Source organism: Podarcis melisellensis (genome assembly GCF_964234715.1).
Source record: "Podarcis melisellensis genome assembly, chromosome: 3".
Taxonomy (NCBI): domain Eukaryota; kingdom Metazoa; phylum Chordata; class Lepidosauria; order Squamata; family Lacertidae; genus Podarcis; species Podarcis melisellensis.
This window is the reverse complement of record NC_138530.1, coordinates 107,068,388-107,083,211: the sequence shown is the minus strand read 5'-3', so window position 1 is coordinate 107,083,211 and position 14,824 is coordinate 107,068,388. Positions and strand designations below refer to the sequence as shown.

General features: G+C 43.8%; 1 long non-coding RNA gene across 2 annotated transcripts in view; it reads left to right on the top strand.

Moving 5' to 3' along the window:
* LOC309367383 overlaps positions 1 to 14,824 on the top strand; it is a 249,841-nt gene that overhangs the window by 227,417 nt on the left and 7,600 nt on the right. The window lies entirely within an intron of this gene.

Below are 14,824 nucleotides of genomic sequence, written 5' to 3'. Positions count from 1 at the left end.
TGACCCGGAAGCTGTACGCCAGCTCCCTCAGCCAATAAAGCGAGATGATCGCCGCAACCCCAGAGTCAGCCACGACTGGACCTAATGGTCAGGGGTCGCTTTACCTTTACCTTAACTCACATCCAGGATGATGGAAGTTGAATTCAGCAACTTCTAGAGGGTCACCAGTTTCCCAGCTGTGGTCTGAGTGGTAGAAAGATGGGTGGAAGATGCAATTCAATCATTTTCCCTTTGGTTCCTTTTCAGGTGAAAACCATTCCTCTCAAACTTCCCTTTCCCCTGTGAGGAGAAAGATACAGGGATGCACTAAGAGCTCTATGTTTTCCTTCTGTAGGTCCAAGAGCTGCTTATGGAAGGGAATAGGATTAAATGGCATCTTTCCACGAGGTCTTCCTGAGCTCCAATTTGCAGGTTGTTTTGCTTTTCAACTGCAAATAACTTTGCGATGCATGGTTTGCACCTAAGTATTCCTGAGAAAAGCTGATGTTTTTCAAATTAATCTCTGTGTGAGCAGAATAATAATCTAATATAAGCAGAGGCCTCCCTCTGTGATACATGAAGAATATGCCTTCATTAGTGTCATCTTCTGCAAACTGGCTGGCAAGACCTTGAGGTGAAATCAAAGGCAATCAAACATGAATAAGCAGACAGCAGTCTTTCTTGCTAACATGGATATATTTAAAAGTGTATCTGAGTGGCTGGAGCATTTTTCCAATTTACACTGTCTTGCTAATGAAGACCAAATTGCCCTTTTGCAGCACTCCTGAATAACTAATAACCTTTAAAAGCTTTTTCCATGCCACTGCTTAGTTGCTTGTCAATTATTGGAAAGCCCCTAGGAGCTTAAAAAGAAGAAAAACTTCAATATTTTTTGGGGGGAAACATGAACTTCCTGCATCACACACACACCGCATTTCAAAGTATACTTACTGTTGTTCAAGGAAGAATAGCTTGACCTTTGAAAAGAGTTGATAGGAACTTTTGTTGTTTAGTCGTTTAGTTGTGTCCGACTCTTCGTGACCCCATGGACCAGAGCACGCCAGGCACTTCTGTCTTCCACTGCCTCCAGCAGTTTGGTCAAACTCATGCTGGTAGCTTGGAGAACACTATCCAACCATCTCGTCCTCTGTCGTCCCCTTCTCCTGGTGCCCTCCATCTTTCCCAACATCAGGGTCTTTTCCAGGGAGTCTTCTCTTCTCATGAGGTGGCCAAAGTATTGGAGCCTCAGCTTCAGGATCTGTCCTTCCAGTGAGCACTAAGGGCTGATTTCCTTCAGAATGGATAGGTTTGATCTTCTTACAGTCCAAGGGACTCTCAAGAGTCTCCTCCAGCACCATAATTCAAAAGCATCAATTCTTCAGCGATCAGCCTTCTTTATGGTCCAGCTTTCACTTCCATGCATCACTACTGGGAAAACCATAGCTTTTACTATATGGACCTTTGTTGGCAAGGTGATGTCTCTACTTTTTGAAAGGAACTAAGAGTCATTAAAAACACTTACACAAAATAGCCTGCTGTGACACCAACTTGGCTCAAAAGAAGAAGCTTGCTGAGAGACAGTGTGTGCGGAATGAACTGCCGTGGTCCAGTTTTTCAAGGAGCTCATCCTTAAAAGTTCAGAAGCAAATTCTGCATAGTAAGGTTCTTACCGACTGCACCACGACTAGCGATAGCTCACCAGTGGAAAAAGGAGACAGAAATGCCCCTAAATAGGTCTTGCCCCACTGACTCTGATCGACCCATTTCAATCCAAATGGAAAACAACACTATTGACGAAATTGCAGGATCTGGGCTTCTCACTGACAACGGGCCTTCTCTGCAGTGGCTCCCCATCTGTGGAATGCTCTCCCCAGGAAAGTTCACCTGGCACCTTCAGTATTTAGGCACCAGGCAAAAAGGTTCCTTTTTAACCAGGCCTTTGGTTGATCTGATTGACATCCAATGCCCTTATAAATGTGTTGGGGCTAAACATCGATTGATAGCCATATAAGCAAACTTAGGAGTGTCAGTTGAGAGTAGTGTCAGTTCGGTGCTGGTGGTTGCTAGGTTGCAGAGTTCCTTGTAACACGCCCTTCATTGTGACACCTCCCTCTGCCGGCTCCTTGGTTGCAGAGTTCAGTGGCCAGGTTGCTCACTGAAGCAAGACGGTTTGAGCATGCTACGCTGATCCTGGTCCAACTGGACTGGCTACCAATTAGTTTTGCAGCCCAATTCAAAGTGCTGGTTTTGACCTATAAAGCTTTAAACAGCTCAGGACCGCAATACCTCAAGGACCGCCTCTTTCCATATGAACCTACCCAAACCCTGAGATCATCTTCTGAGGCCCTTCTTCGTGTGCCTTCTCCTCGAGAGGTACGTAGGGTGGCAACACGAGAATGGGCCTTCTCTGCAGTGGCTCCCCGTCTGTGGAATGCTCTCTCCAGGGTAGTTCACCTGGCGCCTTCATTATACACCTTTAGATGCCAGGCAAAAACATTCCTTTTTAACCAGGCATTTGGTTGATCTTATTGACATCCTATGGGGATGCAGGTGGCGCTGTGGGTTAAAGCCTCAGCGCCTAGGACTTGCCGATCGAAAGGTCGGCGGTTCGAATCCCTGCGGCGGGGTGCGCTCCCGCTGCTCGGTCCCAGCGTCTGCCAACCTAGCAGTTCTAAAGCACCTCCGGGTGCAAGTAGATAAATAGGGACCGCTTACCAGCGGGAAGGTAAACGGCGTTTCCGTGTGCGGCTCTGGCTCGCCAGAGCAGCGATGTCACGCTGGCCACGTGACCCGGAAGTGTCTTCGGACAGCGCTGGCCCCTGGCCTCTTAAGTGAGATGGGCGCACAACCCCAGAGTCTGTCAAGACTGGCCCGTACGGGCAGGGGTACCTTTACCTTTACCTTTATTGACATCCTATGCTCTTTTAGAATGTGTCGGGGGGGGGCTATTGGGTTGTTCTTTGTATTTTTATTAGGTATTTTGTGGTTTTATATCTTGATTTAATTCTGTGAACCGCCCTGAGACCCCCAGGTATAGGGCGCTATATAAATTCAAATAATAATAATAATAATAATAATAATAATAAATGGTTTAAAACTAAAGTGGCTATTATACAGCGTATCAGAGACACTGAATTCCAAAATCACCTGAGACTGAGTGCACACCATCTCAAATACAGAGACATTTATAATGCCTAAATATATGTCAAATTCATCAATCCCCAAATACAGGAAAGTTTTTATGATAACCAGATTAAATGTTCTACCTTCTGCGCTCCTTGAAGACAGACATAATAAGATCCCTGTTTGAGAGCGGTTATATCCCTGTGACACATGGGAAGTGTGGAAACTGAAGCCAGCCCAGGTACTATTCCATTGCCCTTTTTATCATGACCTGCATAAACAGCTCATTACCCCAATCCTTTAAAAGAAGAAGAAGAAGAACAGGAAGAACTGAAATATTCTATTTAAAATACTTATTATCTTATCAGATAGAAATCTTCTGACACACAATGTAGCACGATTCTGTGCATCTGCTATAACCTGCAATTAAATCATGATAAATCAAGGACAGCAAGCCTTACAGAGGCATTATTATTCAGTTTATGAAATCTTGTGCTTCAGACACACGATTCTTTTTCGTGCCCAGGGTTCAACTGGGCAAAGCTCTAGTTGGTTAGCGACTCCTGTTTCTCTGCTTTTTTTCCAGCTTTTATATATATATATATATATATATATATATATATATATATATATATAGTAATATATGCAGGTTTTGGTGTCCTCGGGTGTCTTCCCGTGTAAAAGTTGGGGTGTCTAGGCGACGTTTCGACGAGGTCTCACTCGTCATCTTCAGGCTGGTGCTTTCGGCTTCTTGTTACTGGAACAGAGCAGGATCTCAGTGTTTGAGTTCCTATAAATACTGTTGAGGGGGTGTGGTGTATAGCCTCCAATGTTCTGGGCAGAGAGGAAGTTCCCAGGCTAGTGTGCCTTTTCTTCTTTTGTTCCTTAATTACTTAGTAATATATATATATATATATATATATATTTCTTCTTTTGTTCCTTAATTACTTAGTAATATATATATATATATATATATATATATATATATATATATATATAGTAATATATATATATATATTGTAATATATATATATATATATATATATATATATATATATATATATATATAGTATCTTGTTGTCATGATTGTTGCATTTCTAGCCATTTTAAAGTAGTAAAATGAGTAGTCTATGGCCGGGTAGCGCTGTGGTCTAAACTACTTAGTCTCTTGGGCTTGCCAATCAGAAGGTTGGCAGTTCAAACCCCTGTGATGAGGTGAGCTCCCATTGCTCTGTCCCAGCTCCTGCCAACCTAGCAGTTTGAAAGCATGCCAATGCAAGCAGATAAATTGGTACCACTGCAGTGGGAAGATAAACTGCATTTCTGTGCGCTCTGGTTTCTGTCGCAGTGTTCCATTGTGCCAGAAGCGGTTAGTCATGCTGGCCACATGACCCGGAAAGCTGTCTGTGGACAAATGCTGGCTCCCTCAACCTGAAGCTAGATGAGCACCGCAACCCCATAGTTGCCTTTGACTGGACTTAACCGTCCAGGGGTCCTTTACCTTTTACCTTTACCTATGACCGTAATAAATGGATGGATTTAACTGATTGCCGAAGAAACCTGGTAAGATATGCTTTTAATTTACAAGCATGCCCTGCGACATTTTTAGAATGGTATTACTAATAACGTTCTAATAACGTTAATTAGGTCAGTATAGATCCAGCCTATGTCTCTGGATACCACTTCCTGGGAATCTCAAGCAAGGAGAGTGCTGCTGTTCACATTCACTTTGATTTGGAAAAAAAGTCCTTGCTGTTTGCAGGTAGTCACACACCTTTAATTTATTTTTCTGTGGTGTGGTGACCAACAGATGGAGGGTAAGCGTGGTCCCTGTGAGCCCTTATGGTTGCAAAGAGAATTACAGTGATACCTCAAGTTACAAACGCCTCAGGTTACGAATGCTTCAGGTTACAAACTCTGCTAACCTGGAAGAGTTACCTCAAGTTGAGAACTTTGACCCAGGATGAGAACAGAAATCATGTGCCGGCGGCGCAGCGGCAGCAAGAGACCCCATTAGCAAAAGCACGCCTCTAGTTAAGACCAGTTTCAGGTTAAGAACAGACCTCCGGAACAAATTAAGTTCATAACTAGAGGTACCACTGTATACCGAAATGCTGGAAGGATAAATAGCCGACATCTCCCACTCCGCAGTCTGAATTCTCGCTGCATTTTCTGTGTTTGAAGTTATAACTTATAAGAGCCTATATCATTTGGACATAAGGACTGCCTATATAAATTTATAATTTTCAAATCAGGAACAATGGACTATTCTTACTGTCGGCAGTAGCTGACAATGACTCTTTATTCTGTTACATTTCCAAAATTAAAAGAGTGCTGTTGCGCTCAAACTTGTTTCCTATATATATATATCTGGTTGGCAACTGTGGGAGTAGGCTGTTGGACAAGATGGGCCTCTGGTCTGATCCGGCAGGGCTTTTTCTCATGTTTTATGTCCTTAATATAAAAATCTGGTGTCTATTGCTTGAGCATGTGTATGTTACACTCTCTGTTACAAAATTAACTGGTCTGCTCAGAGCCAAAGGTTCCACCCATATGTGCAAGCAAGTAATGAGTTCCTGCCAAACATGCCCCAAGGCTTACAGAAGCATTTCCTCTTTCCTCGCCAATACAGCTGCACCTCCTAAGAGTAGCAAACTCAGTCCTCGAGGACTTCCCACAAGCAAATGCTTGATCCCAGATGCCTGCTCTTTTATTTTATTTTTGCAACGATAGGCGTCACATCCATCCTCATCACGAAAGCTTGCACAGCTTCGTTTTAGTTGCAAATTGTGACGCGTAAGCTCTGTGCGTGGCTTTCACACCCTTGCCGATCTCATCTGTGTGTTTGAGACACGTTTGCCGGGCTCTTCCCACAAGCTCAAAGCAGGCAATAGATAAAACACAACCGGCAAAGCAAAACCCCCAGACCAAACAAAGCCTATGTGGAACGACGAAAGATAACAGCATCCATTAACTCGCAACTCACCCATTTCTGGGCGTAGCCCTCAATCAGACAAGCCAAAAGCCGGCTAGAACAGGTACATCTTGCAACCCTTCCTAAAAGCAGGCAGAAAACCACAATCTTGCAGATCATTCCACAGTTGCTGTGAAGAGAGGCGGTTTTAGGGTGGCACGATTCATGCAGTCTCACTGGATACTGCAGTGCTGGGGCCGCCACTACAATGCTGTAGAATGGAGCGTGAGAGGCAGGGGGCACCAAATTTGAACACAGGGCACCACTGAAAATTGAGATCCCAAAGTCTGCCACCACTGTAAAGGCCCCAGTCCTACCAGCTGAGGTTCTCTCCTGTCTAACCTGCAACGTTTAAAGCAAACAAACACAGTTTGTGTGATTAGGCTCCTTCCTTATCCCAATGAGCTTACGGAGACAACCGTTATTATTTTCATTGTATCGATGCGTATTTGTATCAGCAGTCGTGATCCAGCCAAAACAAAGCAAGTTTAAATGGCTTTCAACAGAATGGTTAAGCATATTTAAATATTTTGCATTGAAAGCAATGAGACTTTTAAAAGTTTTTGACTCTGATAGGATCTTGCCCAAACACAGGCTGGCTGCCTAGTGGTCAGACACTACTAGACAACTGAGGCACCAGTAGAAAGCAATCGATAATTTTTTGAGATGATGAAAGTGCCAGATTTTCAGCATCCATCTGAAACTGCTCTCCGTCCTTAGCAGCAGAAATGTCGGGATTGGCACATTTTAGAATGACGTGGAAAGATTTGCAAAATCTAGCACTTGTTATTAATGTTCCAGCTTTTTATCAATTCAGGAACCTTGGCTTTAGTTTTTTTCTGCGTTACAGGGAGGGAAACACTACCATTTCCACCATTGAAGTTGTGATGATAGGAAGATTGCCAAAGTGCGACATGCAGAGTGGCTGGAATGAAAACAAAACAAGGCCAGAAATACAGTGGTACCTTGGGTTACATATGCTTCAGGTTACATACACTTCAGGTTACAGACTCCACTAACCCAGAAATACTGCTTCAGGTTAAGAACTTTGCTTCAGGGTGAGAACAGAAATCGTGCTCCGGTGGCATGGTAGCAGCACGAGGCCCCATTAGCTAAAGTGGTGCTTCAGGTTAAGAACAGTTTCAGGTTAAGAACGGACCTCCGGAACGAATTAAGTACTTAACGTGAGGTACCACTGTACCTACTTTTCAGTCTTCTAAGGTACATAAAGCCAGATCATTTGAGGCAGTGTTGCTAAATCCCATAATGGTATGTGGAAAAACATCTATTATTCAGGATCTGATCCTGCATGGGAGTGCCAATTTGGCTTGCATCACCAAGAATAAGACTATAAGAGAATCTGGCAATGCTGGGGTTCTAGAGGAAACTCTTCCCCTGATGTTCACATTGGTCCGGGCAGCTCCAACCAGGTGCATCCAGTTTGGAATCATGGTTCCCTGGATTCCTCCTCCAGCCATAATTCAAGGCCTTTTAGTTTTTGAGAGTGCATGTCATCCAGGAAGGCACACTTCTCCCTGTCTTTCAAACAGCCACAGTTGCTTAGCTCCTGCTGGTATTTCTCATGCACAAGTGGGAGGAGCCAATGGGGTGAAGCAGTTGACTGGCAGCAGGAGGCCGGGACAAGAGTGGAATATTCAAGGATGCTGAGATCAAGGATGCACCAGTGGAACTCTGTGCTGCTGTTACAACAGCACAACAGCAAATGACTTGGGTCTCCTACCTAACAATATAGCAGGAACCTGGGTGGCGCTGTGGGTTAAACCACAGAGCCTAGGACTTGCCTATCAGAAGGTTGGCGGCTTGAATCCCCGCGACGGGGTGAGCTCCCGTTGCTCGGTCCCTGCTCCTGCCAACCTAGCAGTTCGAAAGCACGTCAAAGTGCAAGTAGATAAATAGGTACCGCTCCAGCGGGAAGGTAAACGGCATTTCCCTGCGCTGCTCTGGTTCACCAGAAGCGGCTTAGTCATGCTGGCCACATGACCCAGAAGCTGTACGCTGGCTCCCTCGGCCAATAAAGTGAGATGAGCGCCACAACCCCAGAGTCGGCCACGACTGGACCTAATGGTCAGGGGTCCCTTTACCTTTACCTTTACCCAATAATATGCACGTGTGCTATACTGCCAGGTCTAGCTATAAAATACTGTTATGCTCTCCTCACTTCTCCAAGCAGTTAAAAGTCCATGGGGTGGAACTATTTCCCAAGTTTCCTTTGGGAGGAGGCCACAATGGGCTTGTGGGATCTTTTAATGCAGTATTCATTTGATTCCCAAATATATAGATTGAGAATAGGTGGAGGCACAGCTTAAACCCTCTGATACAGCCAACGCCTGCCACTCCCACATCACATCTCCAGAGCTGATAGCTTGCAGAGCCTTAATTCACATCTCTCTCTCTCTGGGGAGATAACCTGGGGAGATAAGCCAGAAGCAAAAGCACTTGGGAACCATGAATGTAAACGATACCTTTGTACAGTCTGGTCCCTACACAAACACATACATTCCTCTCTGTCTTCCATCCAGTAAAGCAAGAGGCATCACAAGTAGCTCAGTTGCTTAGAACATGGTGCTGATACCACAAAGGTTGCCGGTTCGGTCCCTGTATGGGACAGGTGCATATTTCTGCATCTCAGGGGGTCCTCAGGATCCCAGCTCTACGCTGCTATGATTCTATTATCAGAGTTCAAGGAGACAGTCCAGCTAGGCAAAAACGTTCAAGGAGAGTGTTAAAGGAGCTGGTAAGGAGAAGGGGTGTGGCAGGGGAGAGTCTCAGGGGGGCTGCATGTGGAGGGACCCCAGACCCCAGATTCCACATCCCTTTCCTAGTCATTTATAAAAGCATTTCCAAGCTGCCAGTTCATTAATAAAAAAAGAATCATTAAAAAAACTATGGTGGTGAACAGGAAAATTAAATAACATTCTATAAGGCATTATGAAGACCTGAGGAAAATCTACTGAGAGCAACCAGACAATCTCTCTCACAAAAGAGGCATTTGCCCACTTTGCCTAGGCTACTAAAGGAGTCTCTGGTTGTAGAGTTGTATCTCCTTGACATCGGATGGGAGGGAGTTCCACAGGGTGGGTGCCACCACCGAGAAGGCCCTTTGCCTGGTTCCCTGTAACTTCACTTCTCGCAGTGAGGGAATCACCAGAAGGCCCTCTGAGCTGGACCTCAGTGTCCAGGCTGAAAAATAGGTGTGGAGACACTCCTCCAGGCTTTAAAGTTCAGCACTAACTCTTTGAATTGTGCTTAGAAACATACTGGGAGCCAGTGCAGATCCTTTAGGACTGGTGTTATATGGTCCCGCCAGCCGCTCCCAGTCTCCAGTCTATTTCCTCCTGGTGATTAGGATATAACCTGCTTCTTCCCCAACCTCAACTCATTCTGTGAGTTTATTTTTTGTTTTTAAGGCTTTAGACCATCAAGGAAGACTCGCTTGTTTATTATGAGTTTGCGAAGCTGATCTGTTTATTCATAAATTTGCCCAGTGGGTGGAAATTATGCTCCCATCTCTCCCACGGGCTGGGATTACTTTGGGGAGTCAGTTGAAATGTTGTAGTTATTAAAACTGAGCCATCTTGATTCAGTTAGCAGTTTTATGCAGCAATACAGACCTTTGGTTTTCAGCAACAGTTAAATATTATAAGCTCATAATGGAAAATATGTCCAAAATCATTACGGCTCCTTTCAAGGAGTGAAACATCTTAAGACCTTTGCTCTGTTCGTCTTTTTCATGTAAGACAGTTCATGCTTTATGTGGTGCTGTGATGGATCCGGGTATTTAAGAGCTCTTCCATCAACCCATTTATCTTTCTGATCACTCTGTAAACAGCTTTTGCTCAGCTTGATTATACCCACCCATAAAACAGAGCTGATAAATGAACTTGCATAATCTCCTTTCAAACTCTGGAGATAAGCATGCTTTCTCCCTTGTCCTGCTTCTTGCTTTTCATTATAAGAAGTGAGGATTGAAAAGAAGCAAAAAGGCTGAGGGTTAACTGGGCACCATTCAATGGCTGCATCTGCGTCACCAACAAAGAGGTCAAAATAAGCCACAGATTTGCATATAATTAGCATATGCTAATTTATATGTGCAGATGCAAAATTATGAATAATTTGTATACTTCAAAGAGTAAAACAGAACATCCATAGTGGGGGAAGACCATGAGCAGGTGACCTACATGCCTGTTCATTTTGAACAACCACAGATGGTGCAAAGATGCTTAAAGCAGCAGGAGCTATGGCTGCACTTCCCAAATTGATTGAAATTTCAGCAGACTGGGGGGTGAATCCCCTGAGACCCATGGCTAGCACCCTGTGCCCGATTCTGTGCCTTGGCAAGAAGATGGGTTCTGTCCAACCTGTCTCCAATAATTGTCCTACCAGGTGTCAAGCAACACAGCCAAAGACTCTGAAGTTCAATATCCCAATTCAGCACTCAAGGGTTGCATGCTGGTGGAAGTTCTCCTCATACCAGAGGCAAATTCCAACCCTTCTTGAACTCCAAAGGCATTTAAATGCATTGACTCCTGAGTTCCTCATGCTTGCTCGCACTCACAATAGATCCTTTCACATGTAACACTATCATGGATGATTCTCAGTAAGCCGAACTGAAGAGTTAGACTCACATGCTCCTCAACAACTCCTCCTGGTATTTTGCCACCAGGAGAAGACCTTCTGTCAAGTTTAGTTTTACTTAATGTTATATTCAAAGCAGGAATCCTATAGTTTAAAAGCAATGGGTAATTTACTAAAGCAGATGGATAACCCATGATTTGATACTAACTCATTATGAAACGGGCCAGAGTTCGTTTTAAACCAGGATCCTTGGGTTGAACGTCATGTTAAAGAGTGGTTCTTTAAAGTGAAATTAAGCTCAGTGGAAATCTTCCTCAGAGGGTTTAGTGTTGCATGTGAACACAGTATGTACCATGCTCAGGGCCTACATCTCATCACAGATTTCCCTCAACAAATCTCCCAACATCTTTTACTATTCCTAAAACCAGTAGGGTTAGCAATATGGAAAGGGAAAGTTAACCCTTGCTCCCCCGCACACCAAATTAGATTGCTGCAATGAGCTATACATGGGGCTGCCTTTGAAGCCTGTCCAGAAACCACAGCTGGTGCAGAATTCAGGGACCAGACTCCTAACATGGACCAGGTGGTATGAAAATATAAAACTTCAATTCTGATCTGGCTGCGTTGGCTTCCAATAAATTTGCAGGTGTGATTCAAAGGGGTGGTTTGGACCCATAAAGCCTTACATGGCTGGAGACCTCGGTACCTTGCGGAGTGTCTCATATGAAGCTGCCCAGAACCTTAGGCCATTGTCAGAGGTCCTCCTCTGAGTGCCCCTCCAGCAGAAGTGCAAAGGTTTGCTATAAGTGACAGGTTCTTCTCAGTAATGGATCCTTAGCTATAGAATACTCTCCCCAGGGAGGACTGCTTAGCACTGACAATACAATCTTTTCAGTGCCAAACCTAGTATTTCGCAAGACATCATTTTATTATTAGCTCTCTCTTCTGTTGCTTGCTAGTAGTTGTTGTTCGTAGTGGTGGTTGTTTGCTGTTTTGATGTTGACCATACTGAAGAACTTAGGGAAGGCAGGGTAATTGCTTGGAATTATTACATTTATTTTATGTTAGCTTTTAAATTTTATTTCTTTGCATTTGTTAGTTCCCACGAGTTCTTTGGGGTATATGGCAACTAATAAAGGAAGGAGAAGCAACAGCAAAATTGCAGCAGCCCACACAACTTCTCCAAATATTGGTACAAGTACTGTACCAAAATCTTCCTGATGAAGATTTTGAAGGACTAGATTCTTTGAATTCTTTGGTTTCTTTGAAGTTTGTGGAACTGTTGTGGAATTGTTACTTGGATGGAATCAAATAATCTGTGGCTTTTCATATCAATGACTTTGTATGGTGGATGTTCTTTAAAAATTGTGTGCCTTAAAGTCCTTCTATATATCATAAACATTTAGCTATTCTAGTGTTGTGCCATACAGTGGTACCTCAGATTAAGAACTTAATTGGAGGTCCATTCTTAACCTGAAACTGTGGTAACTCAGATTAAGAACTTAATTGGAGGTCCATTCTTAACCTGAAACTTAATTGGAGGTCCATTCTTAACCTGAAACTGTTCTTAACCTGAAGCACCACTTTAGCTAATGGGGCCTCCCGCTGCCGCCGCGCCACCACTTCACGATTTCTGTTCTCATCCTGAAACAAAGTTCTTAACCCGAGGTATTATTTCTGGGTTAGCAGAGTCTGTAACCTAAAGCATCTGCAACCTGAAGCATCTGTAACCTGAGGTACCACTGTACTCAAATACTTGGAGCAAAATCCTTTGTGTTTAGCCAAATCAAAACCTAAATGTTTTCAGTGGTGCCTACACCACCATCCCAAACATGTATGGATATGACTGCAGTGTTGTCTCTGGGTTCCCTGCTCCACCTTTTGTGGTTTGAGTCTTTTTGGAGCAGAGAGAGTACATGAAGTAATTCCTTTGATATTCATGCCCCTCGCGCCCCTGTGTCGTATAATGATTTCTTATATCACACAACCATTCCTGTCTATAAGACAATTTCGCACAGCTACAGTTCTATGTAGGAACATAGCAAAATAAGAAGCTGCCAAATACAGAGTTAGTGGGTGGTGCTGTTGTCTGAACCACTGAGCCTCTTGGGGTTGCTGATCAGAAGGCCAGCGGTTCGAATCCCCGCAACGGGGTGAGCTCCTGTTGCTTGGTCCCAGCTCCTGCCAACCTAGCAGTTCGAAAGCACACCAGTGCAAGTAGATAAATAGGTACCACTGCGGCGGAAAGGTAAATGGTGTTTCTGTTCACTCTGGTTTCTGTCATGGACAAGTGTACATATGGATCTCTGCTTATAATGAATTTCAACCACTCTCTCCTAAGACCCAACAACAGCCATATGCTACAGCTCCACCAAACCCACACATAGTGCTGTGCATGCTATTTGCCATTGCCATTTATGTAACTAGCTCATTGTAACCGAGTATAGATAGTGGATGTTAACCCAGCCAGGGACGCGAGTGGCGCTGTGGTATAAACCACTCAGCCTCTTTGGCTTGCTGATCAGAAGGTCGGCGGTTCAAATCCCCACGACAAGATGAGCTCCCGTTGCTCTGTCCCAGCTTCTGCCAACCTAGGAATTCGAAACCATGCCAGTGTAAGTAGACAAATAGGTACTGGTGCGGCGGAAAGGTAAATGCCATTTCTGTGTGCTCTGGTTTCCGTCACGGTGTTCCATTGCGCCAGAAGCAGTTTAGTCATGCTGGCCACATGCCCCAGAAAGCTGTCTGTGGACAAACGCCGGCTCCCTCAGCCTGAAAGTGAGATGAGCGCCGCAACCCCATAGTCGCCTTTGACTGGACTTAACCGTTCAGGGGTCCTTTACCTTTACCTTCCTGGCCAGTATTTTATATGAGTTTTAAAGCTGCTAAGCAGAGAAGAGGGAGAGAAGATGGGTTAGTATAATTCCAAACAAGCAAAATGCTAAATAAAAGATGAATCATGTGTATATCTCCAAAAGTGCATGCAGTTAAGATGAGGAAGTTGCAGAGTGGTATTTAAAAGGTGCAGTACTAAGGCTGTCCTTTGATTTTCTGGACGCTTGTTTCTCACACCATCTTTATACACCCAAGAGACATTTATTACATATCTTACTGCTATAATGGCCTTTTAGGAATTTTGCAGCGTACCCTCTGGCAAGTGATAAAAACTTTTAAGTGACACCTAAAGAACTGTTAAGCTACTATATCCCATGGAGGCATCTGGAAGTGATTTCTTTCTCTTTGCATGGATACTTGGGAGAGAATGTACATTTATTGCTGTTTCCTTCCCACCCCACCTCCCCTCTAAGTTATTAATAAAATGAGGTGAAAGGTAGCCCCTCTAAAACTGTAAAATAAATATATGCACAATTCATTGCATGTTATATTTACTATTTGGTGGAATCAAGAGAAATAATGACCATTATCCAGTGCTTGACATTCATAATTATTGTTTCATCTGCTGTAAAGTAAAAAATCTGATACATTAAAAAAGTGGTTAGCTTTTCATGACCCCTGAACATTGGGCCATTCCGGGGGTTCCCTCCCTTGGGTCCCCTCCCTCCAGGTTTGCAATTCTGCTAGCTTTGGGGTTGTCCCAATTCTGCTGTTACCTCCCTCTTGTTCATGAATGGTTCTGTTTTCACTGCATAAGGATCCATCCTTGGACAATGACTTTCCTGCTAAGTACATAGCCTGTTTATTATCTTGCAAAGAGTAGCACAAGATTCTAAGGGGGTCAAAGACAACTGAACAAGCCGAGATATATCTATGCAGCAGAATGATGTGGAGGAATGCAATGGCAGACCCTTGTGGGAGAATGGACTGTATCCATTTTTAAAGTGTTGTATTGTGTTTTGAGGGTGGGGTGAAAACTTGAATAATTTAATACATGGTATCAATCAAACCAAGCCTACAAAAGTCAGCGCTTCCAGAAAATGTACTGCCTGCAATTCATTCAGGAGGAAAGGTGTTTTACAGCTCCAGTTAGTGTGGCCAATGGTCAGCGATGATGGAAACTGTAGTTCAAAGACATCTATCATTCAGTTCCCAATCACTGTTTTACAGCAGTAAGGTGGCAACTTCAAAGCAATGTTTAAGGGGAACTCAGTGTTGATAAAATCTATATCCATTTGCTCTGAAAACACTGAAAAA